This window comes from Saimiri boliviensis, chromosome 2 (assembly GCF_048565385.1).
Source record: "Saimiri boliviensis isolate mSaiBol1 chromosome 2, mSaiBol1.pri, whole genome shotgun sequence".
Lineage (NCBI taxonomy): Eukaryota > Metazoa > Chordata > Mammalia > Primates > Cebidae > Saimiri > Saimiri boliviensis.
In genome coordinates this window covers 200166808-200194481 of record NC_133450.1, presented here as the reverse complement: position 1 = coordinate 200194481, position 27674 = coordinate 200166808, and the positions used below count along the sequence as shown (strand labels likewise).

General features: G+C 39.2%; 1 long non-coding RNA gene across 1 annotated transcript in view; it reads left to right on the top strand.

Annotated features, from left to right (window-relative positions):
* Positions 1-14515, top strand: part of LOC141583766 (uncharacterized) — a 31485-nt gene extending 16970 nt beyond the window's left edge. The window contains exon 4 of the long non-coding RNA XR_012516659.1: positions 12654-14515. This is a non-coding gene — a long non-coding RNA (uncharacterized LOC141583766). The remainder of the gene's footprint in view (positions 1-12653) is intronic.
* The last annotated feature ends 13159 nt before the right edge of the window (positions 14516-27674 follow it).

Sequence of the window (27674 nt, the reverse complement as noted above, 5' to 3'; positions counted from 1 at the left end):
TATTATTATTATTATTATTATTATTTTAAAGACGGGGTTTCACCATATAGTCAGGCTGGTCTTGAACTCCTGACCTCAGGTGATCCGCCCACCTCGGCCTCTAAAGTGCTTGGATTACAGATGTGAGCCACCATGCCCGGCCAAAAAATTACTTTTTGTTGTAGTAAAATATAAATTACATTAAATTTACCATTTCAATCAATTAAAAATGTACAGTTCAGTGGAATTAAGTACATTCACACTTATATGTGGATACATTCACTTATGTATTTTTATTATAGTAAAATATAAAGTACATTAATTAAAGTACATTAAAATTACCATTTTAATCATTAAAATATGTACAGTTCAGTGTTCTGGAGATGCATATGGTTGTTGGTTGCACGTAAGTGTGAATGTACTTACCCAGTAAATTAAGTACATTCACACTTACGTGTGGGTACATTCACTTATGTATTTTTATTATAGTAAAATATAAAGTACATTAATTAAATATAAAGTATTTATATTTAATATATAAATACTTTATAAATATATAAATATAAATATAAAGTACATTAAAATTACCATTTTAATCATTAAAAAATGTATAGTTCAGTGTTCTGGAGATTCATATGGGTGTTGGTTGCATGTAAGTATGAATATACTTACCCAGTAAACAATAACTCCCCACTTCTCCCTCCCCCCAGCCATGGCAAACACTATACTTCTTTCTGTCTCTATGAATTTGACTACTCTAGGTACTTCATAGAAATGGAATCATACAATATTTGTCTTTTTGTTTCTGGCTTATATCATTTAGCATGTCTTCAGGTTTCATCCATGTTGTAGCATGTATCAGAATTTCATTCCTTTTAAGATTGAGTAATATTCCATTGTGAGAATATGCCAGATTTTATTTATCTGTTTATCTGTTGATGGATATTTGAGATTTTTCCACCTTTTGGCTTGTGAATAATGCTGTTGTGGCCAGGAGCAGTGGGGGCATGCCTGCAGTCCCAGCTACTCGTGTGGCTGAGGCAGAAGGATTGCTTGAGCCTGGGAGTTTGAATCCAGCCTGGGCAACATAGCGAGACCTTTTATTTAGAAGAAAAAAACAAACAAACAAACAAACAAAAACCCCTAAATCACCAGATAATTTAGTCTCACAAACTAGCAAAATGATGATAATGATGATGATAATAACAATGCTGTAAATGTGGATCTACAAATATCTATTTGAGTTTTTACTTTTAATTTTTTTGCGTATGTACCCAGAAGTAGAATTGCCAGATCAAATAATAATTTTATGTTTAATTTTTTGAGCAACTGACATACTATTTTCCATAGTGGCTACACCATTTTACATTCTCACTATCAATGCATAAAGGTCCTGATTTCCCCGCATTCTCACCAACACTTGTTTAAATAGAAAACAAGTGTTGGTGAGAATGCGGGGAAATCTTAATTGAAAACACTTTTTCAGTTAAGTGATGTTGACAGGATTAGAAAATGAGATTACCGTGAATGTTTTATTATACAATTCACGTAGTAAAAACAGAATAGTCATCCTGATGGGTGTAAAATGATATCTTATTGTATCTTTGGGTTGCATTTTCTCAGTGATGTGTGATGTTGAGTATCTTTTAATTCGCTTATTGTTTTTTTGTATATTTTCTTTGGAAAAATGTCCATTCAAGTCCTTAGCTCATTTTTACATTTTTTAATTGTTGTTGAGTTTTACAGCTCCCCTATATTTTGAATGTTACTCCCTTATCAGATATGTGATTTTTGAAATACTTTATTATTCTTTGAGTTGCTTTTTTACTCTGGTGACAGTGTCCTTTGATGTCCAAATTTAAAAAATTTTGATGAAGTCCAGTTTACTTTTTTTTCTTTGTTGTCTGTGGTTTTTGTTCATGTCTGAGAAATCACTGTCAAAGTCAATGTCATGAAGCTTTATCCTATGTTTTTGTCTAAAAGTTTTTTAGTTTTAGATCTTTAGGTCTTTAATCCATATTGAATTAATTTTTATATGTGGTGTTAGGTAAGGTCCCAAGAATGTCTTTTGTGTACGTATAATGTGTTCATTTTTATTACATTTAATAATTTTTCCTATTTTAAGGCCCCCTCAGGACAACGCTGCCTTTTAATCCTGTATAGCCATATAGTTCTGTGTGTTTAAAAAGAGCTTAATGTACTCTTTTTAAAAAATGAATCCTTTATGATTACTGATCACTGAATCAAATTGAAAATATTAGTCACTCTGCACCTTGATTATAGGACCCAACATGTAAGAAGTATTTTTTTAAAGGTTTATTGAATTAAAGATTTAAATATATTCTTATTCTGAGAGATGTTATTTTCAAAGGAAAACATTTTTTCAATTAAGTGATGTTGACAGGATTAGAAAATGAGATTACTGTATACGTTGTATTACATAATGCACATAGTAAAAAGAGAATAAGATAAATGCCAAAAAATAATTTCCATAGCTGTTTTCAAAACAAATACTGGATTCCCACTTTAAGATGGTGAATTAAAACTAGAATTCATTTTTCTCTTCTCTGAATTTTTTGAAGTTTTTTTTTTTTTTTTTTTTTTTTTTTTTTTTTTTTTTGAGATGGAGTTTCGCTTTTGTTACCCAGGCTGGAGTGCAATGACGCGATCTCGGCTCACTGCAACCTCCGCCTCCTGGGTTCAGGCAATTCTCCTGCCTCAGCCTCCTGAATAGCTGGGATTACAGGCACGTACCACCATGCCCAGCTATTTTTTTTATTTTTATTTTTAGTAGAGACGAGGTTTCACCATATTGACCAGGATGGTCTCGATCTCTTGACCTCGTAATCCAACTGCCTCGGCCTCCCAAAGTGCTGGGATTACAAGCTTGAGCCACCGTGCCCGGCTTTTTTTTTTTTTTTTTTTTTTTTGAGACGGAGTTTCGCTCTTGTTACCCAGGCTGGAGTGCAATGGCGCGATCTCGGCTCACCACAACCTCCGCCTCCTGGGTTCAGGCAATTCTCCTGCCTCAGCCTCCTGAGTAGCTGGGATTACAGGCACGTGCCACTATGCCCAGCTAAATTTTTTTGTATTTTTAGTAGAGACGGGGTTTCACCCTGTTGACCAGGATGGTCTCGATCTCTTGACGTCGTGATCCACCTGCCTCGGCCTCCCAAAGTGCTGGGATTACAGGCTTGAGCCACCGCGCCCGGCATTGAAGTAATTTTTAAAAACCTCCCAAAACACAACAGCTCTGGAAACCAAAACAAAGTGATGTAATAGTTTTACAGAAATGGTCCCAGTGAACCACGCTTGTTGGTGCTTATTCCTCTGTATAGTCTCCTCCCATATTGCAGGTGGACTTTAATCAATAAAATGCAATGACAGTGATGCTGTGCCATTTTGGATTTAAGCCTTTAAAAGGCCTAGCACCTTCCTTTTTTGTACTCATGAAAGCAGGCCATCATGCATAAATCCAGCTACCATGCTGTAGGAAGAGGTCATGTGTAGAAACCCTGGAGGATGAGATACCCTCAAGGATGAGGAGAGAGGCCATGTTGGAATGCATCAAATTGCTAACATGTGAGAGAAGTCATCCTGTATGCTTCCATGCAGCAGAGCCTCCAGAGGACTGCTGTCCTAGCTGCTATCTGCTATGACAGCTATGCTAGCTGCTATGACAGCATGAGAGACCGGAGGTGAGACCAGAACAGCTCAGGTAAACTGAGTTAACACAGAGGCTCATGAGATAATAAATTGTTGTTTTAAACCACTAAGTTTTTGGTAGATTGTACTCAGCTATATTTCTGAAAGATACAAAGCATCTGGAAATATATTGACAGAAAAAAAAATAGGTAACTTTTTCTGTATGAGTTCAAAGAAGAAAATTCCAAGCTCAGAGCCCAGGCACTGCTGTCAGGAGCCAGCCCTGAGCCAATTCATAGAATTGGAGGCTGGGAAGTGAAGTGCAGGACTTCAGAAATCACTAGCCTTCACTTTGCTAGATGTACTTGCTAACTAAGAGATTTGCCACAGTCAGTTTCTAAGTTGGGTGCTAAGGAATTTGGTGGGATCAGTACCCCTTCAGATTGCCATTATACTTTGAGTGTGTCACCTCCACAGTAACTTCCCACTTGTCTCTTAGGATCCAAAGACAGAGGCTGGAATATTTGACAATGTCGGGAGTGTGGGTGTGGGCAGAAACATCAAAACAAAGAATTTGGAGAGCTTTATTTATTCTACTCCAGGGAGTTTCTAAACTGCCTCTAGGGAGGTGAGTAGCTGAACGTATTCAAAGAGCAAAGGTTGAGCCTTACTGAGCTTATCGTTCTCACCAAATAAAGGAAGAAGTGAAAACAAACAAAACCACAATAGGAGAGATCTTTTAGCCAGTGCAATAATAAGAGCTATCACTTACATGCCATTTACCATGTGTTAAAGGCCACTGTTCCAATTCACTCACAACCTTATAGAAAACTGAGGTAAAGAGGTCTGTGGTGTATGAATGACAGGAGCCTGATCTTAGAGTTATGAATACAAGGCGATAAAAGTGACATTTCAAATTAGTGGGAAAAAAGTGGATTCCTCAATAATAGCAGGTTTCTAATGCAGAAATTAGGCCAGTTATAGGTGGGTAAAATGTTCCAGCTACCTTTATGCATAAAAATATAAAGAAAAATTAAAATGAAGACAAAGATAAACCACGTGCTATGTTCATATCTCTAATTAATAGAGTGTGATTACAAATCAGTAAAAAAAAAAAAAAATGAGTACCCTAAACTTGCCAAATTATATGGATAGACAACGAACAAATGAAAAATACAAATGGGCAATAAATACACATTTGAAAAGCACTCCAGCTGGGCACAGTGGCTCATGCCTGTAATCATTCCCAGCACTCTGGAAAGCTGAGGTGGGAAAATCACTTGAGGTCAGGAGTTCAAGACCAGCCTGGCCAACTTGGTAAAACCTCATCTCTACTAAAAACACAAAAGTTAGCCAGGAGTGGTGGCATATGCCTGTAGTCTCAGCAACTCAGGAGGCTGAGGCAAGAGAATCCCTTGAACCCAGGAGGCAGAAGTTGCAGTGAGCTGAGATTGTGCCACTATAGTGCAGCCTAGGCGACAGAATGAGACTCTGCCTCAAAAAAAAAAAAAAAAAAAAGAAAAGGAAAAAGCTCTCCAAGGCTGAGACTCCAAGGCTGAAGATTGCTTAAGCTGGGGAGATCAAGGCTGCAATGAGCCATGATCATGCCATTGCACTCCAGCCTGGGTATCAGAGTGAGATCCTGTCTCAAATAGATAAATAAATAAACAAAATTTAAAAAAGCATTCCACTTCACCAGTATTCAAACTCAACAGAAATGATAACAACATATTAGTTATCACACATAGAACTGACAAGGAAATAATTTGAGGCAATATACCTTATTCATATCAAGTTGGAAGATGTCAAACAAGGTAATGCTGGAACAAAATGGAACAAATCTGAATACTGAAAAAGATTATGTGATGAAAGATGACAGTCAAAGAAAAAGAAGATTACTCGGTTAAATTTATATTGGGACCATTAATTAAATGAAAAAAAATCAGTTAGATTTATATCCTATACCATAGACTAAAATTATTCCAAATAGATGAGGGGCTGATGTGTGAAAAACGAAACCTGTAAACAACAAGCAAGAAGTAGAGGTGAATATTTACCTTATCTCAAGATCCCTATCTTTCTGAGTACAAAAATAAGGAATAAATTATATAATAAAAGACGTAAGCTGGGTGCAGTGGCTCACATCTGTAATCCCAGCAATTTGGGAAGCCAGGTGGGCGAATCACCTGAGTTTAGGAGTTCCGGACCAGCCTGGCCAACATGGTGAAACTCCATCTCTACTAAAAATATAAAAAATTAGCTGGGTGAATTGCTTGAACTCAGGAGGCAGAGGTTGCAGTGATACATAACCTAAGAAGAAAAATAAAATCAGATTAGAGGAGAGCAAATCATGTTAAGCTATGATACAATGATATCATGTTAGGAAATACTTATTTAGCATAATCCCAGGTTTGTTAGGTGATGAACCAGTGCCACCACCACCAGTACAATAAATAGATGTACATAAAGACATAGAAAAATGACTTGAAGGAAAAAAGTTAAAATGTTAACCATGGTTAGCTCAGGGTGGTAGAACAGGTAATTTTTAAAAAATACATTCCCATTTTCCCAAAATTTCAATAATAAACATTTATTTTGTATCATAAACCACAATATACATTATTAAAAGATTCATTTGACATGTTTAAAATGAAAATGTTATATTTATATATACATGTTTATTGTTAAGTCTAATTACTTTAAAAAATAAAATAGTTATGATGTTAAGCATAGAGTTTGTAAAAAGAAATCCTGTTTTGGAAATATTCTTTATATCTGTAAATTTAGCACAAATCATGTTTTTGTCTCTTGCAAGCTCAGAGGCATGATTTTTTTAGTATCACATAGTAAGCATATTCGTCTATTGGGGCAAACCAGTGTTTAGCAAGCTCATCAGATTGGGATACAGAGCTAATGCCTATTTATTATTTAGATGAGAAAGAATGCTAGCACATGGGCTGGAATACAGGTTGATGTAAGCAACATATTTTCTCCATGAAGCCATGAAAAAGACTTCATTATTAGAAGGTTGTCTGGAGAGCCTAAAATTAGAGCAAGTAGGTGGTAGTTTTATGATTTGATTGTCTAATGAAATGTTTCTCCAAGTGTAGGTCCGTGGACCTACATCAGTCTCATCAAGGATGATCATTAAAATGCAAGTCCTAGACACTCAGCCAAACCTACTTCATAGGAATCTCCAGGTATGAACCCAGAGTCTGCATTTTTAGCAAGTATCCAATGTGATTATTTATGTGCATGGAAGTTTAGAAACCAATGGTACCTAGTGCCAGTGGAACCAGGATAGAAAGTAGCAATGCACCACCTTCTCCATATGGAAGAAATTGCCAACAGGAAATTAGCAACTTGAGGGTGTTGGTAAGACTTACACTTTCCCAAATCTACTTGAGGAAGATAGCTGATTTCAAACTCGGAGATTCTGCTTTTCTCTGATTCCTTAACTATTTATGTTAACTTCATTTATTTACTGTCAAGTCATGAGAGAAAAATCATTCTTTTGCTTTTCATATCACTGCTCAGATTTATATATTTGTATGTATTTTTACAGAGGTATGACATACAGTGACAGTTTGACATACAGTGATGATATCTGACCTGTGCATATACCCATGTAACCAATACCCCAAATGAAAAACAGAGTGTGCCATTATCCTAGGAAGCTCACTAGTGTCCCTTTTCATTCTATCACTGCCCCCTGTCTATCCTGGCAACCATTATTATGGTTTCTATCCTCACAAGTTAGTTTTGCCTATTATTGAACTTTATGAAATGGTGTACTAATTAGAGAAAAATTCCATAACCATTATGCAAGGCAATGATAGCCACTTTTACTAGTTCTTTTATGAAGAGCCACTCTAAATATTCTTAGGAAACTCGAACACATTGCAATTTGCTTTCTTAAAGATGGAATACCTTAATTAAGTAACATTTCTTTACCTGGAGATACATACAGCATCCTGCTGAGGACCTTGGAAACTGTCCTTCTACATCTAGTTAGCTAGTTTTAAGCCTTCAGCTGGACATACCAATTGAAAAATTCTGATAATAAAAGAGAATATGCAGATAATCCAAAAATGGAATCAGTTCTTCTCACCCAAATGAATTACACTCCCAAGTTCACTCCCAAGCTTCTGCAAGATGAATTTGAAGATCGACTAGCTGAAATGCAATTCATAATACTTAGGAATAAGAAAGTTTTGAAATCAGCAAATATATGCTCTTTGATTCCCAGACTGTGGACCAGGAACTTTGATCCTAGATTACATTTCAAAGAGGATCAGTAACATTTTCCCCAAACTTGGATTTCAACATACTCTTATTTACTTCTGTACAACCTTTTCAGCCCTACAATCACAGCCCTTGACAGGGCCTAAAAGAATGTGACATACTTGAGAAATAGTGCATACTTTCTACAATCCATTATCATAATCCCCTTGGCCACATAACACTCTCTGTGGTCCTTCCCATTTTTGCATGCTTTGATCCTACCAGGATTTTAGCATCCCTGCTACTATTTCTGTTGTTCTTTGCCACTCTCATGCAGTGATCATTTACCTCCATCTTTCTGAACATCCATTCTACATCCTCACTTAAAATGCTCTGTGCCATTATTAGTTTCTTTGAGAATCTCTCCATCTCTTTTTTCTTCTCATTGGAATTACCCAAAGCCATGCTTCTGAGTGCTTCTTGATACTGTTTTCTTTTCTAGAAACTTGTGGAATTATGCCATATTTTCTTAAAATATTTTGAAGTCTAACTTGCTGAAGTCCTGTATCCACCATTGTTCTAGCTCAAGCCTGCCCTCCCCTGAAGATGACAGGCACATTCTCTAGCTGTCGTCCATTCTACTCTGCCAGGTGGCTTCTTGCTACATATTGGAATCAGTCAGAGCACAGTTATTTTTATTCCTTCTTCTACCTTCCAGGACATGAAATTATTAGAGAGGCAAGTGAAAACCTCTGCTTTTATCTGAGTGAAGTATCCTGAATTTTATCCTTGTTAATCATGTGTACCATGCCAATTTTGTGGCTTTCCTCCATGTGGCTCAGCTGTGCTTCCACAAAAACATCACTTCTGTTCCTCTGTCCTTTCATCTTCATCCAAGTGTTCAGAGATTCTTCTGAATCTATTGTTACCATAGCCTACAGTGCTGCTCCTCCTCCTCTCAACAGATCTTTTGTACACAGCACACCCTTCTATCGCTATGTTCCCATGGATCTGTTCCAGCCTGCCAACTCTCAGTGGCATCTGTGAGGTCTTGTTTGTCACCCTGTGCTGTAATCTCAAGGTTACCATGTTGTTCATGTTCTGTGCATGATATCTGGACATCTGCTGCCTATGTTTTGTTTCTGATGTCCTTCCCAACTGTTTTCTCATTGAACTACTCGGCACCTCCCTCACTGTTGAAATTCTTTCAGGCCCTCCTTAATATCATCCATGGAAACCCATTTCAGTTTTATCTAGGTGTTTTTTTCTCCCTTCCCATCTGTTTTCCATTTACAGCCCTTCTGGCCAGATGAGTTAGTCTCTGACTAAACACATTCTTTTCAGTCTTTGAAAAATTATCTCCACTCTTAGCCAAATAGCTGTCATTCCTACATTTGAAGCTACAGCCTTAAAAGCCGGCACCAACTATGTACCTAGTCATTCATTTTTCATACTACATTTTTATTCTCAATGTTTATGCCCCTAAGTCTTTTATTTATGTTCCAGACTTCACAGCATCTTGTGATGCTTCTATGTTCTATTTTGATGGGTTTTCATTTCCCTATAACTTGGAAGTAGATAATTTTGACCAGCCTCAGTAGGTTCTGCCATAGGCTAGATTCATACTCCATGAACATAATAACCACTTCTTGCATGGTTTGGTTGTGTCCCTTTACATGCACTATAATATCCCTTACCAGGGAGTCCCCAAGTCCCAATATGTGATTTTGCTCCATAGCTTTACCATTACTATGTCCTCCTCCTCTGTGGGAAAGGAATTTTAAAGAGGTGGTGGAGTGGAGTACAGTAGAAAGAAGGCTTGCTCTGATACTTACTACTGGGTAGCTAAAAAGAGCAAATAACTGAGAGGACTCTAAGCCTCTGCTTTTTCATCCTTTAGGTAGGGATCTTGTACTGACTTTGCAGGGTTATTATGATGATTTCATAAGAAATGTGAAACGACTTTTTTATTATTATACTTTTAGTTCTGGGGTATACGTGCAGAACGTGCAGGTTTGTTACATAGGTATAAACATGCTATGGTGGTTTGCTGCATCCATCACCCTGTCATCTATATTAGGTATTTCTCTTACTGATATCCCTCCCCTAGTCCTCCCTACCCCCTGACAGGCCCTCATGTGTGATACTTCCCTCCCTGTGTTCTATGTATTCAAAATCACTTTTTAAAAAGTATTTTAACTTTTATTTTAGGTTCAGGGATACCTGTGCAGATTTGTTACAAAGGTAAACTTATGAGTTGGGAGTTTAGTGTGTACAGATTACTTTGTCACTTGGGTACTAAGCCTAGTACCCAACATTTTTGTTTTTCCTGAACCTCTCCCTTCTCCCCTCTTCTACCCTCAAGTAAACTCCAGTGCCTGTTGTTCCCCTCTATATGTCCATGTGTTCTTTTTACTTAGCTCCCACTTATAAGTGAGAACATGCGGTATTTGGTTTTCTATTCATTCATTAGTTTGCTAAGGCTAGTGGCCTCCAGTTTCATCTATGTTCCTGCAGAGGACATGATCTTATTCTTTTTTATGGCTGCGTAGCTTTACATGGTGTATATATACCACCTTTTCTTTACCCAGAGTACTGTTGATGGACATTTAGGTTGATTCCATGTCTCTGCTATTGCAAATGGTGCTGCAGTGAACGAACATACATTTGCATGTGTCTTTATGGTAAAATTATTTATAGTCCTTTGGGTATATACCCAGTAGTGGCATTGCTGGGTTGAATGGTAGTTCTCTCTTTAGTTCTTTGAGGAATCATCACACTGCTTTCCACAATTGTTGGACTAATTTACATGAAACCCCTTTGTACACTAAGAGTCATGCAAACATAGGTTTTAAGAATAATCATTGGATATTTAGGTTTTTACAAGCCTACAGAGCACTGCATTTTCTGCAACCCTACATTCATTAATTTCTTAATCATATCCTTTCCCCAGAGGATGATAGCAGGCATTGCAAAAGTCTGAACACAGCCCAAACATTCATGCCATGCCCCCCGCCTTTTTTTTTTTTTAATTTTAGCACTGCATACACAAATTTTTCTGCTCATCTCAGCAGTGTGTGAGAATATTTCTATTTTCTAGAACCCTGGGCAGTTCTGACCTCTAACTCAGGCAAAATCCACCAACAGCTAGCTTCATCTGTGAACTTGGCACAGTACAACCTTCTTTGCCCTGACTGTGATGGGTCTGCATGACTTCTCTTAATTCGGTTGTAGGACAATCATAAAAACTAATGACTATAATAGTGACTGCAATTCTCATATATTGAAAACCTACTATGTGTCACATGCTATGCTAAGTTCTTTATATTCATCTATGTTTTTCAACCATTAACAAAATCATTGCTCTCCCAAGGAGCCTTTTAAGACATATTTTTCTTAATTCCTCTATGAAATTTTAATATCATATATATACTGTGTATTTTTCTGGGTTCCCAAGAACCAACTTTTATGTTGTAGGGGGAAATACTTCCTGGTTGAGAATGCATGATATGTACATATTTTCTTCTTTTCTCAGTCATTCCCCAAGCAATTGCTAAACTGTTTGCTCAGTCCCTGAGCTTATTGCACAACTATTGACCCCTGGGAAAAAAACCTTGATTCAGAGGTAATGGGCACACACTCCATCTGAGGAAAGGCTGCATTTTTGACACAGGGCCCAGCTCCTAGGTCATGCCTGGGCAGACCCCAGCTTGATGAAGTCCTGTGGCCTCCCTCTCTGTATGTACTAGTTTCTTTGTGACCTCCTCCCCCAGGACCTCAAATGGGATGCTGGACATTCCTCCTGAGAAACCTGAGGAGGATATTAAAAAGACAGCCATAGTTTCCTACTGCTTGCTGCCAGGTTTCTTGGGGGCCCAGCTGCTGTGGTAAGATTTTGCAGATATTTTTAAATATACTGAAATATCTGAGGTTTCAAATGCTTCTTCAATTTTCTGACGTGTTAAAGGGCTAGAAAATGTGACAATGAGGAAAGGTAGTCGTAGAGAGCTCGGCGGAAGAGAGGGCGAGAGAGAGAAGAGGAAAGAAGACGGGCGGATTTGGGGTGGAGGAAAGAGAAAGGGAAGGGACAGAAATTGGAATGGAAAGAGCAAGGGCCTTGGCATCTGACAACTGGCTCAGTCATTTTGTGACCCCTAGCAAGTTACTTAAGCACATTAGGACATAATTTCCTCATCTGTAAAGTGATAATAACACTCGTTTTCCAAGGTCTATTTGCTATTTGTATGTACAATATCTAACATATAAAAGGTGCTCAATTGTGTAAACATTATGATGATTATGTATACATATTGAGAATAAGGGGATCGGAATAAAGTAAATTTGCCATTCAGTTTTTCTACTTTTAGAAAGGGTTTATGTCTGTCAAGAAATATGGGCACGGTCACAAGGCACTCTGGGACCTCAGGAGCAAAGGCTGATGGGAGAGGATCACTGTTGAGTTTCTAAGGGGCCCAGTAAAGAATACTCCTTTTCCCCCACTCAAGTTTTGAGCCAATTGAGAAATAAAGCCAAGTCATCAGCAGATGGAGGCCAACATACCTCCAACATACCTACCTGTGGGGAGCTCCTTATTGATTCAATGCTACTTGGGAAAGCATAGCTTCTGTCTTCAAGCAAGTGCAGTTCTTATCAACTAAACTTTGGGATTTGACCAACTTGCCCATCAGCCTTAGGCAATATCAGAACAGGGCAGGCTTTGCCTCTGGAGAAAGATGCCCCTCCTGCAGGTAGCTCCTAAGGAAAGGAAAAGAGCTAAGCTATATATGACCCATTTTTTCTTCCAGATTCACCAACCGGGCAACTCAGTTTGCCTAGAGGAGTGTGGCAAGGAGCCGAAGCCAGGTGTGTTATGCTAATGGATGTCCTGCCACATGGATGAGATAAATCGAGAGTGCTTTGGGCATGAGCCTCCTGCAACAGGCTCAGAATCAATGTGGGAGGTGAGCAGAACTGAGAGAGTGGATGAGACTATAGAACTGGGCTCATGGTCCTGTAGATGGGATACAGTAGTATGCTGGGAAATGCTTAGCAGTGGGCTCTGTGAGAAAAAAATACATCAGCTGAGAAATTTTATTGATACAAAGGATAAGTAGCATGCAATTTATAAATAATAATAAAATATGCAGTACCTTTTATTTTAAGTCCCATATGGCCAGTTGACTCTCACAGAATGCTTTCATTGATTTTTACTTAACTCTTGTCTCCATAGTCAACTGTTGATTACAATTCAACCATGATTTGATAAGTGGAGTAATTTCCACCATGCAAATAACACTGCAGCCAATGTAAATTACCCAGAGCATAGACAGTAGTAAAATGTAGTAAGATAAGAAATGATGAGTTTTGAGTATCACCTTTTTTTAGTGTCAACTAATTATAAGTTTATATGACTCAAATTTTAATACTGGGGTGTTTAACAGTCCAACTTGCAAAAAGCTGAAAATGTTTCATTCAGCTCCTGCTTCTGTATTACCACTGAGGCATATCCTGTGGTTCTAATTATGCTTTACAGGCATAGCAAATTAGAATTCAATCCCATCCCAAGAAAATTTTTGGGTGTCTGGAGTGGGGAGTTGCTTGCATGGATGTCACAGCAAGAGGAATGGCATCCAGGAGAGGGCAGTATGGTTCCAGGTGGTTCCGTATAAGGGAGTCAGCCCTCAGCCTGTGGTTACTACAGAAAGGAAAGGGGCCACTTCTGGGGGGATAAGATTACAGTCTTCTCCCTGGGTGTGGGCCAGGGGAACAGTCAGAAAACCAAAACAGAAGTCTTGAGGTGCTATTGAATGACAAGGGGCCAGGGGAGAAGCCTCCAGACCTAGCACTCATCTGGCTACAGGACAGGGTAGCAAGGCCCACTCCACCCCACTTTGGTATGACAAAGACTCATTCTGGACAGATGGTGAACTTGGATGCAGAAGTTGAGTGGGGTAGAACTTAGTTACTTGAGATAGGGCTCAGGGCCTGCAGTTGAGAGGCCTGGCAAGGAGAGACCAATGCCAGAGGTACAGCAGAATTTTCTAGTCAAACAGTTTGGAGCCTTGGAAAGCACAAGCGGAATCACAGTCCTCCATTTCCAAACTGCTGTCTTTCCTGCACATGGGACTTGTGGTTGAGTCTTGAAGCAGGAGCAAGTACATAGCACAGCCCACCCATCAACAGAGGTTGATATGAGAAGGTCATTCGTTACATTTAATTTATTCCAATTCTGTTGCATATGTGCACAGTCACTTTCAGGAAGGCCCACTTAAAACTTGGCTGGGTGTGGTGGTTCATGCCTGTAATCCAGCAGTTTGGGAGGCTGAGGCAGGAGGATCACTTACATCTAGGAGTTTGAGAGCAACCTGGGCAACACACCATCTCTACAAAAATTAAAAAAATAGCTAAGTGTGGTGTTGTGTGCCAGTAGGCCTAGCTAGTTGGGAGGCTGAGGTGGGAGGATCACTTGTGCCCAGGTGATCCTACACTCAGTTTGGGTAACAGAGAGAGACCCTGTCTCAAAAATAAATAATACATACATAAATTAATAAATAAGATGTAAAGCTTCTTTTAGGAGTGTGAAAATGTTACGTTGTGGCGGTTTGCTTTTTTTCTGAGAGCTGAGGTAAATCCAGCCATCTTAAAAGAGCAAAATTGCCGGGCGCGGTGGCTCAAGCCGGGCGCGGTGGCTCAAGCCTGTAATCCCAGCCCTTTGGGAAGCCAAGGCAGGCAGATCACTTGAGGTCAGGAGTTCAAGACCAGCCTGGGCAACATGGTGAAACCCCATCTCTACTAAAAATACAAAAATTAGCCAGGTATAATGGCTCACCCTTTTACTTTTACTTTTCATTTATTATAAAAAAGTAATCCCAGCTACTAGTGAGGCGGAGGCAGAATCACTTGATCCTGGAAGGCAGAGGCTGCAGTGAACCAAGATCATGCCACTGCACTCAGGCCTGGGTGACAGAGTGAGACCCTATCTCCAAAAAAAAAAAAAAAAAAAAAAAAAAATGTTGTCATGTTTTATATAGAAGAATAAGAAAAAAGATATTAAAATATATTAACACATAGGGTCACAGTATACATATTCTTTTACAACTTAAGAAAACCCTTTTAACAAGTGGATCATTTTCAACATGTGCATAAGTAGAGATAAGTGTATAATAAACCTTCTGTCTTCATCAATCTTGTTTCATCTATATCCTTGCATTCCCCAATCAGCATAGCATTTTTTCTCTAAGTATAGAACTCAAAAATAGCATACTTTTACCACATTTAAAAATATTTATAAAAATTCCATAGTATAATTCTATAACTGCTCAGTGTTTACATTACCTCAATATTATATATGTGTGCATGCTTAGACTTACAAGGGAAATGCAATAACATTGCAACTGGTTAATATGTTTTCTGGCTTGACATGGTAGGGTGCACCTATAGTCCCAGCTGCTTGGGAGGCTGAGGCAGGAGGATCACTTGAGATCAGGAGGTTGAGGCTATAGTGAGCCATGATCACACTATGCACTCCAGCCTGAGCAACCTCCCTCAAAAAAATGTTTCATAAGTCTCTTTTAATCTATAGGTTTTTCTGATATCTCTTTCTTTTCATTATTTATTGAAGATACAGCTTTTAAAACAATATATCACATTTACCCATTATTCTTTAAGACTTCATATTTCATTGTATGAATATTTCATAATTTAGTTTCACAGTCTTAAATTTTTGAATAATTGTTTTCAATATTTTTCTAATACTCAATCTTCTGCAATAAACACCCAGTACATATATCTTTTAGGACTTGCTTACTTCTTCAAGAAAAGCTAATAGACATGAATTACTGATTGAAAGAGAATCTCTCTCTCTATTACAATCTCTCTCCCCAATGCTTTTCCCAATGATTTGCTTTACTTTCAAAGTAAGATATGAATTTGCCTCTGAATTTGATTTAAATTCCCCAAATTGAGGATTTCTACAACAAACACAAATCATTTTTTACTATACAGGTAGGATTCAGGATTTGGTAAACAATTTCTCTTGTCACAGAAAGGTCAGGGAGAGATTTATGGCAAGATGACTATTACAGGTGTTCATAGTCACACAGCAGGTTAAACTGGAAAGTGTCATATGTCATCCATGACTCACCCCTCTGGTTTGATGAGTCACTTTGATATGACCTGAAAATGTAACCCTCTTTTACATGATTGATGGAACACCCTGAGTATGTAAATAGAGTGTCTTGGGAAATATGTTCATTCCTTCTTTGTTGGCTGTGCTCAAACTGTAAGGCCACAAGAAAGTCTACATCTCCAGGAGTGAATGTGAATGGTTGTTATTGCCACAGAAGATTCCATGACTTCCTTTCAAAGCCTCCTTGGAATATAAAATGTGATTGAGTGAATGGAAACAGGGTGAGATCATGAAAAGCCATGAATTGATAATTATCAAAGCTAAGTGTTAGGTACATGGTGGTTCATTCTGCTGTTCCCTCTAATTTGGGGTCCGTTTGAAGATTCATGTCCATAATAAAAATTTAGAAAGTTTCTTGAAGCAATATGGCCAACCTATGGCCATGTGCCCTGGATGGCTCTCCAGGTTCTAATTACAGCCCTTGAAGCAAACACAAGTGAATAAGATATCACGATAAATTACTGTAATGGGGTGTTTTAAAAGTAATAAAAAGTCCTTGGAGAGATTTCAAATGATATTCCATGTGAGCATGTGCCACCATTCACTTTTATTTAGTGCAATAAATGAATCATAAAGAATATCTTAGAAGAGTAATTATTGTGGCCCGTTGTCACTGATGCTGGGAGATCCTTTGGACCACTCTTGCATTGCAGTCTTAAAAAAAACTTTGTAATTGGGGAAATTCTACTTTCTGTATAACCTGAAGCATAAAAGCTATTGAAAACAGCTATGGTGTACCAAACTGGGGTTCATGAGACAGCATCAGCCCTGATTATTATTATTTTTTCCTTTAAACTTCTTTAGAAAGCCAGGAATGCCTGAGGCCCTCAGAGAATTGCATACAGTAAGCCAGGTCCCAGAGTGGCTCTGGAAAATCAGGTGCCTAAAATTTTAATGGTAGAATTAATCTTAGGTTCTGGAGGAAAAATTTTTGGATACAAAAAATGCTTATAGTAGTTAGACAGATATTTGAGTTATTAGATAACTCCTCACAGTAGGCTCAGGACTAGGTGTTAAAAATGCAAAGTCAAATCACTTAACTAGTCTCAGTGATGATTATGTAAAGAGAAGAGGGAAAATGCCATTTTACGAGTCAGCAACCACTAGCGAGCAGATGGCAGATTTTTTTGTGTCCCCACACCCTGACAATGAAACTAGAAAGCTATCACTCTTAATGGTCATAGCTAAATCTTGATTTATATATAAAAGACCACATTTCATAAAATAATGAAGATTTTCTCCCTTCAAAGGATTCCTCATTCTACAAATAAGGAAGCAAGGGATGAATGAGATTTATAAACTCAAGGTTAGATTGATATTGTAGTTCTTCTGATTTGATTACATATTTTCCCCCAATTTGAAGAGCTAGTTTGCCATTATGACACTGGTTATACAACAGATCCTTAATACTCAAGATTTAACTTTTTTTTTTTTTTTTTTTTTTTTTTTTTTTTTTTTTTTTTTCTGAGACAGAGTCTTGCTCTGTCATCCAGGCTGGAGTGTAGTGGTACGATCTTGGGTCACTGCAACCTCCACCTCCTGGGTTCAAGTGATTCTCCTGCCTCAGTCTCCTGAGTAGCTGAGACTACAGGCACCTGCCACCATGCCTGGCTAATTTTTGTATTTTTAGTAGAGACAAGGTTTCACTGTGTAAGCCAGGATGGTCTTGATCTCTTGACCTCATGATCCACCTGCCTCAACCTCCCAAAGTACTGAGATTACAGATGAGAGCCACCATGCCCAGCCAAGGTTTAAAATTTGTAGTTCCAATCTGTTTTTTTTCTTGCCTTCTCTCTCTCTCACAATCTCACTTTCTTTCTCTCATCTCTCTCTCCCTTTCTTTCTGTCTCTTTCTTTCTCTCTCTCTTCTCTTCTCTCCTCTTCTCTCCTCCCCTCCCCTCCCCTCTCCTCTCCTCTCTCTCTCTTACTTTCTTTCTTTCTTTTCTCTTTGAGACAGAATCTCACTCTGTCACCCAGGCTAGAGTACAGTGGTAGCATCTCGGCTTACTGCAACCTCTGCTTCCTGGGTTCCAGTGATTCTCCTGCCTTAGCGTCGCAAGTAGCTGGGATTACAGGTGTACACTACCACACCCACCTAATTTTATTTTGGTACTTTTAGCAGAGACGGTATTTCACCATGTTGGCCAGACTAGTTTGGAACTCCTGAACTCAAATGATGCTCTTGCCTAGCCTCCCAAAGTGCTGGGATTACAGGTGTGAGCCACCATGCCCGGCCTCACTTGGCCTTTTTATAGTTCTTTCTGTGCCCCAACCCATGTGTCCTTGTTAACACCTGTGTACCCTTTGGCTCATAGCTGAATTTCCACTTCTTTGGAAAAGCATTCCCTGACTTGAAGTCCTGGTCAGGTACTAGAGTTAGAAGTTTTCATAGCTCTTTAGCCCTTTGCTTTGTAAAACTGATCGCAGTTTGTAACTGTGTAACTGTGTACCTATCTATGATTATCTGATTATGGGCTACTTGTTTCAGAGGGCAGTAACTCCTGTGGGAGATGGGGCTATATCTGTTTGTGTTCTCTGTGGGTTTTTTTTTTTTTGGTAGCAAATAGTAGGCATTTGGCCTTTGAAAAATATGTAGTTAGAAAACAGTTCAAAGATTTAGAAAAATGTCCCAAAGAGTATAATAAATGCCTGTGTATTTAATGGTCAGTTTTAACAAATCCCAATATTTTGCTAGAATTGCTTCAAACTTTTTTTAAAGAACAAAACATTGGTTTTTAATTAAAAGCATTGTGAATTCCTCTCAATCTCACAGCCCTCCTTTCCTGTCTGCAGAAAACACTTCTCATGATGGTTTTCTTACACAGCAGTGTATCACTCTTCTGCACAAACAAGCCATAATTTGCATGGCAAGGTCCATCTAAATACATATCCAAGAAAGATATTACTCAACTTTGCCAGCATACCTGGGTAGCTAAAACTCATCTATGAGTTACTAAAACAGAAAACTTTATAAAATAGAGATATTGGAAGTGAGCAAAAGATGCTTATTAATGAGAGCATGCTCCTTAGAGAAGTGATGCCACCAGGCACGGTGGCTCATGCCTGTAATCCCAACACTTTAGGAGGCTGAGGTGGCAGATCACCTGAGGTCAGGAGTTCAAGACTGATCAATATGGCGAAACCCCGTCTCTACTAAAAATACAAAAATTAGTGTATTTTGTGTATGGTGGTGTGTGTCTGTAGTCCCAGGTACTTGGGAGGCTGAGGCAGGAAAATCACTTGAACAGGGGAGGCGGAGGTTGCAGTAAGCCAGGATTGTGCCACTGTGCTCCAGCCTGGACGATGGAGTGAGACTCCGTATCAAAAAAAAAAAAAAAAAAAAAAAAAGAAAAGAAAAGAAAAAAAGAACTGATACTCCGTTTTGTTCAGAGTTTTCCAATATCTAATATGAGCCAGTCATTTTCTACTGTCTCTTTAAAATCTTTTATGGTTTACTTAAAGTTGTCTAAGTTGACATTAGCTTGAATGTTAGACATTTCAAGCTCCATCAATGTGACAAAGAGGGAGTGTTGACTACTGGTGCAGAGTATGAAGAGCTGAAGTGAAATCTTTTTTTTTTTTTTGGGAGGGAGTTTCGCTCTTGTTGCCCAGGCTGGAGTGCAATGGTGCAATCTCGGCTCACTGCAACCTCCACCTCCTGGGTTCAAGCGATTCTTATGCTTCAGCCTCCTGAGTAGCTGGAATTACAGGTGCCTACCACCACACCCAGCTAATTTTCATGTTTTTAGTAGAGATAGGGTTTCACCATGTTGGCCAGGCTGGTCTCAAACTCCTGACATCAGGCAACCCACCTACCATGGCCTCCCAAAGTGCTGGGATTACAGGCATAAGGCACCATGCCTAGCTAGGGGTGAAATTTTTATTAAATCAATGATCTAGAGCAGTGAGATCCTCTGGACAGCATCATGAACAACACTGGGAAACTTGTTAGAAATGTAAATCTTCAAGGCCTGCTGGAGATTACTACATCAGAATCTATGGGTGGGGCCAAGCAATCTGTCTATACAAACCCTCCAGATGATTTTTGGGGCACATTAAAGACTGAGAACAGCTGATCTAGGGCAAATACCTTAAGGTCTTTAAGTCTCAGTTTACTTATCTATACAATAGGAATGATAGTCATTTTTAATGACACATGATCTTTGCAAGGATTAAATATTAATTAACATTTATTGAATACTTAGTGTTAGGCACTGTTCTTAGCACTTCCCATCTCTTAGCACTCTTGGCCTTAACTTCTTAAATTAACTTTGTCACAAAAGATTAGAAAAGTACCTGGAATATAGCAAGCACTCTAACTTTTTTTTTTTTTTTTTTTTTTTTTTTTGAGACGGAGTTTCGCTCTTGTTACCCAGGCTGGAGTGCAATGGCGCGATCTCGGCTCACCGCAACCTCCGCCTCCTGGGCTCAGGCAATTCTCCTGCCTCAGCCTCCTGAGTAGCTGGGATTACAGGCACGCGCCACCACGCCCAGCTAATTTTTTGTATTTTTAGTAGAGACGGGGTTTCACCATGTTGACCAGGATGGTCTCGATCTCTCGACCTTGTGATCCACCCGCCTCGGCCTCCCAAAGTGCTGGGATTACAGGCTTGAGCCACCGCGCCCGGCACGACTTTTTTTATATTATTATTGTTTTTTTTTTTTTTTTTTTTTTTTGAGACGGAGTTTCACTCTTGTTACCCAGGCTGGAGTGCAATGGCGCGATCTCGGCTCACCGCAACCTCCGCCTCGTGGGTTCAGGCAATTCTCCTGCCTCAGCCTCCTGAGTAGCTCGGATTACAGGCACGCGCCACCATGCCCAGCTACTTTTTTGTATTTTTAGTAGAGACGGGGTTTCACCATATTGACCAGGATGGTCTCGATCTCTTGACCTCGTGATCCACCCGCCTCAGCCTCCCAAAGTGCTGGGATTACAGGCTTGAGCCACCGGGCCCGGCTATATTATTATTGTTATATGTTATTGTTTTATATTATTACTTTATATTTTATATTATTATTGTTTTATATGATTGTTACCTTTTTGAGCTAAAAAATTAAATGAGATGATGTACTTAGCATGACATCTAATACATAGTATGTACTTAACAAGTATTAACTATTTGCCTGTAAAAGTATTTGTTTAATGAGTACAAAATATTCACATAGGTCCTTATGGGAAGTATGGCCTAGTCCAAACAACAGCAACAATAACAACAGAAAACTGATGGAGAAACTCACAATGGGACAAAAAACCACTATAGAAAAAAGTTTTATAGGTCACATTTCAATGTTTCTTTTTCTGATTTGTCATAAGCTAGGAAGCCAAAGAGAGCTCTTTGAACTAATTGCGAGGGCCAAGAAGATAATTACTCTCCAATTAAACTGGTAATAGCTGCCGTCTATTGGAGAGATCAAAAGCCAGAGAGTCACTGCCAATGGGGAATTTTGAAGATAGGCTGCTCTCAGTGATGAGCAACTGGAAGCTTCTGACCCTGTAAAATAGCTGAGAGAGAGAGAATTAGCTACATATCCCAAAGACCATTCCACTGTTTCTCATCTCCCTTTCCTTTAGCCAATCAGCTGTTAACAGTATCTTTCCAGAATGCTTACTCAACTATTTCTTCTACATTCTTCAACCTCCTGAGCCCTTTAAGCCACTGATCATCTCCCTTTCTTCCTTCTCCAGTTTGATTCTGTGATGCATCGATTCAGTCACTCTTTCCAGAGCCCAAAGCCACTGGTTGCTCTATTTTTCATCATTTCTATTTGACACAACTTGAGCCCAACCATCTTTCTCTTCTACTAGGAGGCTAAGCAGTACTGGAGAAATTGCATAGAAGGAAGACAGAATTAAAATAGGACTCTTTGTTCTAGTTTTCACTGAGGCCCCCAAACCAAAGATACCAAATACTGTCAAATTCCAAGGCAAAGTATTAGTCCATCTATCAATGACTTCTAAAGAAACTGCATGAAAACAGGTTTTGTGATCTGTACTTTACCTTTAGCTGTGAAGTCTTCCTACTTGACACTCCTTACCACCTTGCCCCCAGACCCTCCACCATGTGAGAACTTCAAAGGGATCTTGATAGGTATCTGTTGAAACATGGAGACATAGGCAGGCATTGACTCATACCCAAAGAGAAAGTCTTTGAGTGAGAGGCTGGCTGAAGTGAACTGTGTCAGCACAGCAGAGGGCTGCATTTAGGAAGTAAGCACATTTTGGCCTATGCCAGGCTAAAGCTGCATTTTTCCTGGGACCAAATAAAATCCACAGTAGGAGTGTGAGTCTGAGTTGTTTTAAAAGGAATTCTAACCCAGAGGGCTTTCTGTAATGGATGGTGTGTCTTTGACAAAAAGAGGTTGAAGGTTTTACTAGACAGAGAAGTAGAGGGAGATAGTAAACAGCTGATTAAAGGAGAGGCACTACCTGAGTGAAGGAATTCCAGTTGGACAGGTCCAGAAGGTGAGTGTCTGAGGAGGCCACAGATACTGAAATGAGAGCATAAAAGTCAACTTGAAACATTAGCCAGAGCCAGAGGGCAGCTACACCAACTTATGTGTATGTAGGTCAAATAAGACCTTTCTTCTTCTTCCCTTCCTGCCATCTCTGCTTCCCATCCTGGAGGACACATTGGTAGCTAAGTGCTGGGGAAACAAAGTCAGAGTCATGGAGAAGTAGCATTAAAGGGAATATAGAAGTGAGTATCTCATTCCCCACTCTAGGCCTGTTAGTCTAAAGCAGGCGTCCCCAAACTATAGCCTGTGGGCCGCATGCGGCCCCCTGAGACCATTTATCCGGCCCCCCACCGCACTTCAGGAAGGGGCACCTCTTTCACTGGTGGTCAGTGAGAGGAGCACAGTATGTGGCGGCCCTCCAACGGTCTGAGGGACAGTGAACTGGCCCCCTGTGTAAAAAGTTTGGGGACGCCTGGTCTAAAGCATCACCAAGCCTGCAATGAAGTTGGGAGTTTCTGGACAGATTAATTTATAATGTGAGGTTGTGGTTTGGAACTGAAGTAACCAGAGGACATTTTATTATCTGAGATGATCAGAGAGTCCAGAGACCTTTCTATTATTTCATTTGCAGTTAGGGAGGGGGAAAGAACTGTCCCAAAGAGGACTCAAATGGCCAGTTGGAGGTGAAGAATAAAGTTATTTTCTCTGTGCATCCTAGGAGTCCAGCTTGCTCACAGGGATCATTCTGCTAGTATCATTAAATACATGAATCATCTCAATCATCCACAGGTAGGTCTCAACCTTCAAGCTATGGGAATCCTATAACATTTGTTTGGTGGACATGCTCTACTCTTCTCTGCAAAGCTACCTTAAGCATCTCTACTTTCCTTAAAGGAATTTCCAAACTTCACACTGCCTCCTTATGCTCATATGATGTTGTATCAGTCTTCACAGAGAAAGTCAAATCCATCAGAAACCCTCCATTTATTCTATGTTGCCAAAGGGAGCTTGGAACTATACTTAGAATATTAATTGTTAATTAACACATGTGTTACAGATGTAATGGATGACTCCACTCTTTGAAAATTGTATAGGCCCAGTGTGGTGGTGGCTCATGCCTGTAATCCTAGCATGTTAGGAGGGTAAAGCAGGAAGATCATGTGAGTCCAGGAGTTTGAGACCAGCCTGGGTAAAATAGTGAAACACTGTCCCTAAAAAAAAAAAAAAAAAACCACAAAAAAAACAACTAATCATATGGTGGCATGTACCTGCAGTCCCAGATACTTGGAAGGCTGAGGTAGGATGGTCACTTAAGCTCTGGAGGTCAAGGCTGCAGTGAGCTGTGATTGTGTCACTGCACTCCAGTCTGGGTGACAGAGCGAGACCGTCTTGAAAAAAAAAAAAGAAGATAGTATATTATCCTTCGCAGGTACACTGTTGCCTCTATAATCTTATCTTCGTTATTGGTTTGCTTATTTGTATTAAAACCTATGAGTGGATCTAAAGTCAAGTTTTAATTTATATGTGTGAAATTTTGTAAAATACATCCCAAAGATTACCATTCATATAGTATTTTACGGTATTTGAAATAGGGTATTTTACGTCTTCGCTATTACCTTCAGAGAGCTTTTCTAGTCTCAGTTCTCTTATTCTATCTAATTACAACTTCATTTTAAAAGCAGTTGGGAGTATATATACCCTCAGCATTTAAAAATGTTACATTTAATGTATCAAATGAGTTTTTAATTCCAGTATAACTAACAAAAATAATTGAAAAACAGAATTGCTAATGGAAGCATGCTTTTCTATATAATTTACATTATCATAAAAGAACTCTAAGTTCATTATAGAAAATTTGAATATCACAGGAAAGTATAAAGAATAAAGTAAAAATCAGTCATAACCACACTATCACTTCCATACTCATATAAAGAATAAAGTAAAAATCAGTCATAACCACACTATCACTTCCATACTCATTCTTGAGATATTCCAGTCTTTTTTACTTTTCAAAGCTGATAAAATATTGCACATACTTTGAAAAATCCTGCTGTTTTACCCCCTAAACATTATATATAGAGGCCATCTTTTTTCCCTGTGTCATGTAATAATTGCTAACAATCTAGTTTTGATGACTGAAGTGTATTGTATCATTTTAGAACATGTTATAATTTATTTAATATAATGCATATTGTGTACAATATTGTAGTGTATAATCTTGCCCTAATATAATTTATGTAGCAATTCCCAGCATTCTTATTTTTAGAGATAGAAAAATCTGATTCACATTTGGTTTCTGGCATGTATTCAGGTTTGGTATTTTCATCCCACCATCAATAACCTTAATTTTTTGCCAAATTATACTCACTTTGTAGTCTGTAAACAATTGCAGTCCCATTTTATTTTAACTAATTAATGTATTTTTGAGATGGAGTCTCGCTCTGTTGCCCAGGCTAGAGTGCAGTGGTACAATCTTGGCTCACTGCAGCCTCTGCCTCCCAGGTTCAAGTGATTCTCTTGCCTCAGCCTCCTGAGTGGCTGGGATTACAGGTCTCTGCCACCATGCCCAGCTAAATTTTGTGTTTTTAGTAGACATAGAGTTTCACCATGTTGGCCAGGTTGGTCTTGAACCCCTGACCTCAACTGATCTGCCTGCCTCGGCCTCCCAAACTGCTGGGATTACAAGCATGAGCGATCGCGCTGGGCCTGCAGTACTGTTTTAAATTCAGCAAAACCGAAAAGGTCACCAAACTCTTTAAATGTCTGAAATTGCCGTCTCCACTCCATGGTCTCTGTTTTCCCTATTTCATTGACTTCCTACTTCCTTGTTACCAGCTCTCCCCCTTCTTTAATTCCTCCCTCTGTCTCTCTTCAATAGGAAATTTACCTTTATTGGCTTTTTCTTTGCTGCTAGATGCTCATAGAAAAATCAGATATTATACATAAGGCTCGTGAGCCTTACATATACCTGCATATCCAGGGTGGAACCATTTGGCAGGAGACTCAAATATACTAAAGTCATCACTTTAAAGTATCAGAATACTGGGTTTTAAACTTACCCAGTTAACCGTGGAGTTGTCATGTGATCTGAAATCCTCTAAATCTGTATGACTAACACTTTGTCCTACTGAAGATAGACATTCAAGGGAAGCCAAACCAAAGCAGTAGTTTGCTTAATATGAATGAAATCAAAGCAAGAAATTTTGGATTAGACATTTAGAATGTTCAGTGGCAATAGGCAACCCTACGTGTGCATCATAATAATTAAAGTTAGATGTGGTGTTAGGATTGGGCTGAGGCAAAGAAATTGTGATCCTGAGAAATCCATCAAGGCAGTGAGTGCCATCTTGAAGCTCCCCTCATGAGATGGCTGGTTGGCCTTCTTAAATCTGTCTTACAGTGCCTGGTGCCCCTTCCTATCAGAAACTTCTGCGTTGATTGCTTGCATCTTTCTTCACTGTCTCTTCTTCCTCCTGGTTGTCCATGACTTGCTTTCGTGGTGATCCTCCTATGTCTGATGGTTCTTTCATTATCTTCTTCCTATGCTAGCTGTTAGTTCTTGTATCTCTGAAGCAGCATGTTTATAAAAATTCTGCCCTGGGCCTTAAGGTAGTTACTAATGTGACTCTGATGGTAGCACACCTCTTTCCAGACTCATGGTTGGATGACACTTCCTGACTCCTTGGTGGTTGACTGGGGCTATGTGACGACTCCTGGCCTTTGATATAGGAGCAGGATAATGTCTGTCGCATCTGGGCTAGGACATTTAATTGCCAGGGTGAGATCCTCCTTTTTTCTGCTGTAGAAACTAGCAGTGTTCCAGGTGGGTGGTTTGCTCCTCAGCTCAAATCCCAGGGTGAGATCATGCTGAGCAGAACTCATAGCTCTCGACATAAAGAATGGATGAGAAATAAGCCCGTGATGTATCTCCAACTGAGATTTTGGAGTTGTTACTGTAGCATAATCTAGCTGTACCCTGAATGAAACAGCCATCTTCTTCTTTTTTTAAAAAAAAAAAACTCTTCCACCTTATCCCTCTATGGTTTTATCAAAGATTATGGCTTTAATTTTATCCTCTAATCAAATCTACCAGACTAAGCTTGATTGATGCCCTGAACTCAAATCCCAGTTTTCTTTTCTCTCTCTCTCTTTTTTTTTTTTTTTTTTTTGAGGCAGAGTCTTACTCTGTTGCCCAGGCTGGAGTGGAGTGCAGTAGTGTTATCTTGGCTCACTGCAAACTCTGCCTCCCAGGTTCAAACGATTCTCTGGCTTCAGCCTCCCAAGTAGCTGGGATTACAGATGCCTGCCACCATACCAGGCTATTATTTATTTATTTATTTTTTGCATTTTTAGTAGAGACAAGAGTTTTGCCATCTTGGCCAGGCTGGTCTTGAGCCCTTGGCCTCAAGTGATCTGCCTGCCTCAACCTCCCAATGTGCTGGGATTACAGGTGTGAGCCACCTCGCCTGGCAGATCTATTTTCTAGTTAATTTGTGACATCTTCAGGGCTTATAAGAACCTCAGTCTGAATGTTCAGCAAGATATCTCAAATTGATCGTGCCCCAAAGCAAACTTATCATCTCCTTTCCCTCAATTGCTGCTGCTTCTCTATTGCCATTCAGTTAAAACACCACTTTTTCTAATTAACTCAGCATTTTAACCTTGAAAGTGTGCAAATTTCCTCCTCATGGGTGACATGGAGCCAGTCTTACCAATGGCAAAATTAAAAAAGCAGAAAGACCAAGCCAAAGCATGAAGTCCAGGAACCAGAGCTGTATCCATGTGAGTTCTTAGGAATTATATTTCTTAAATTCTTCCTGGTATAGAAGAATTAGCTTCTCATTTTCCTTTTAAGATCATGTGAATTGAATTTTCCATTGGTTTGCTGAAAGCAAATATAATCATCTCCATTTTCTCACCTAAAGAGATGAAATTATTCTTTTTAAAATTTAATCTCCTCCTCTTCTTCCTCCCCCTCCACTATAAAAAGAATAGTTGTAACGACAGGATTACAGTGTGTGTCAAGCATACTGGCTTCTGTAGGCTCCATAAACTATGGTGGACTTTCTGTGTAGCACCTTCTTGTCTCCATTGCATAGTTATAGAGGAGCTGGCATCTAGCCCCTAAATGCAGCCAAGAAAAGGAAATCAAGACCGATGTTCTAGTATCCAGTCTATGGTC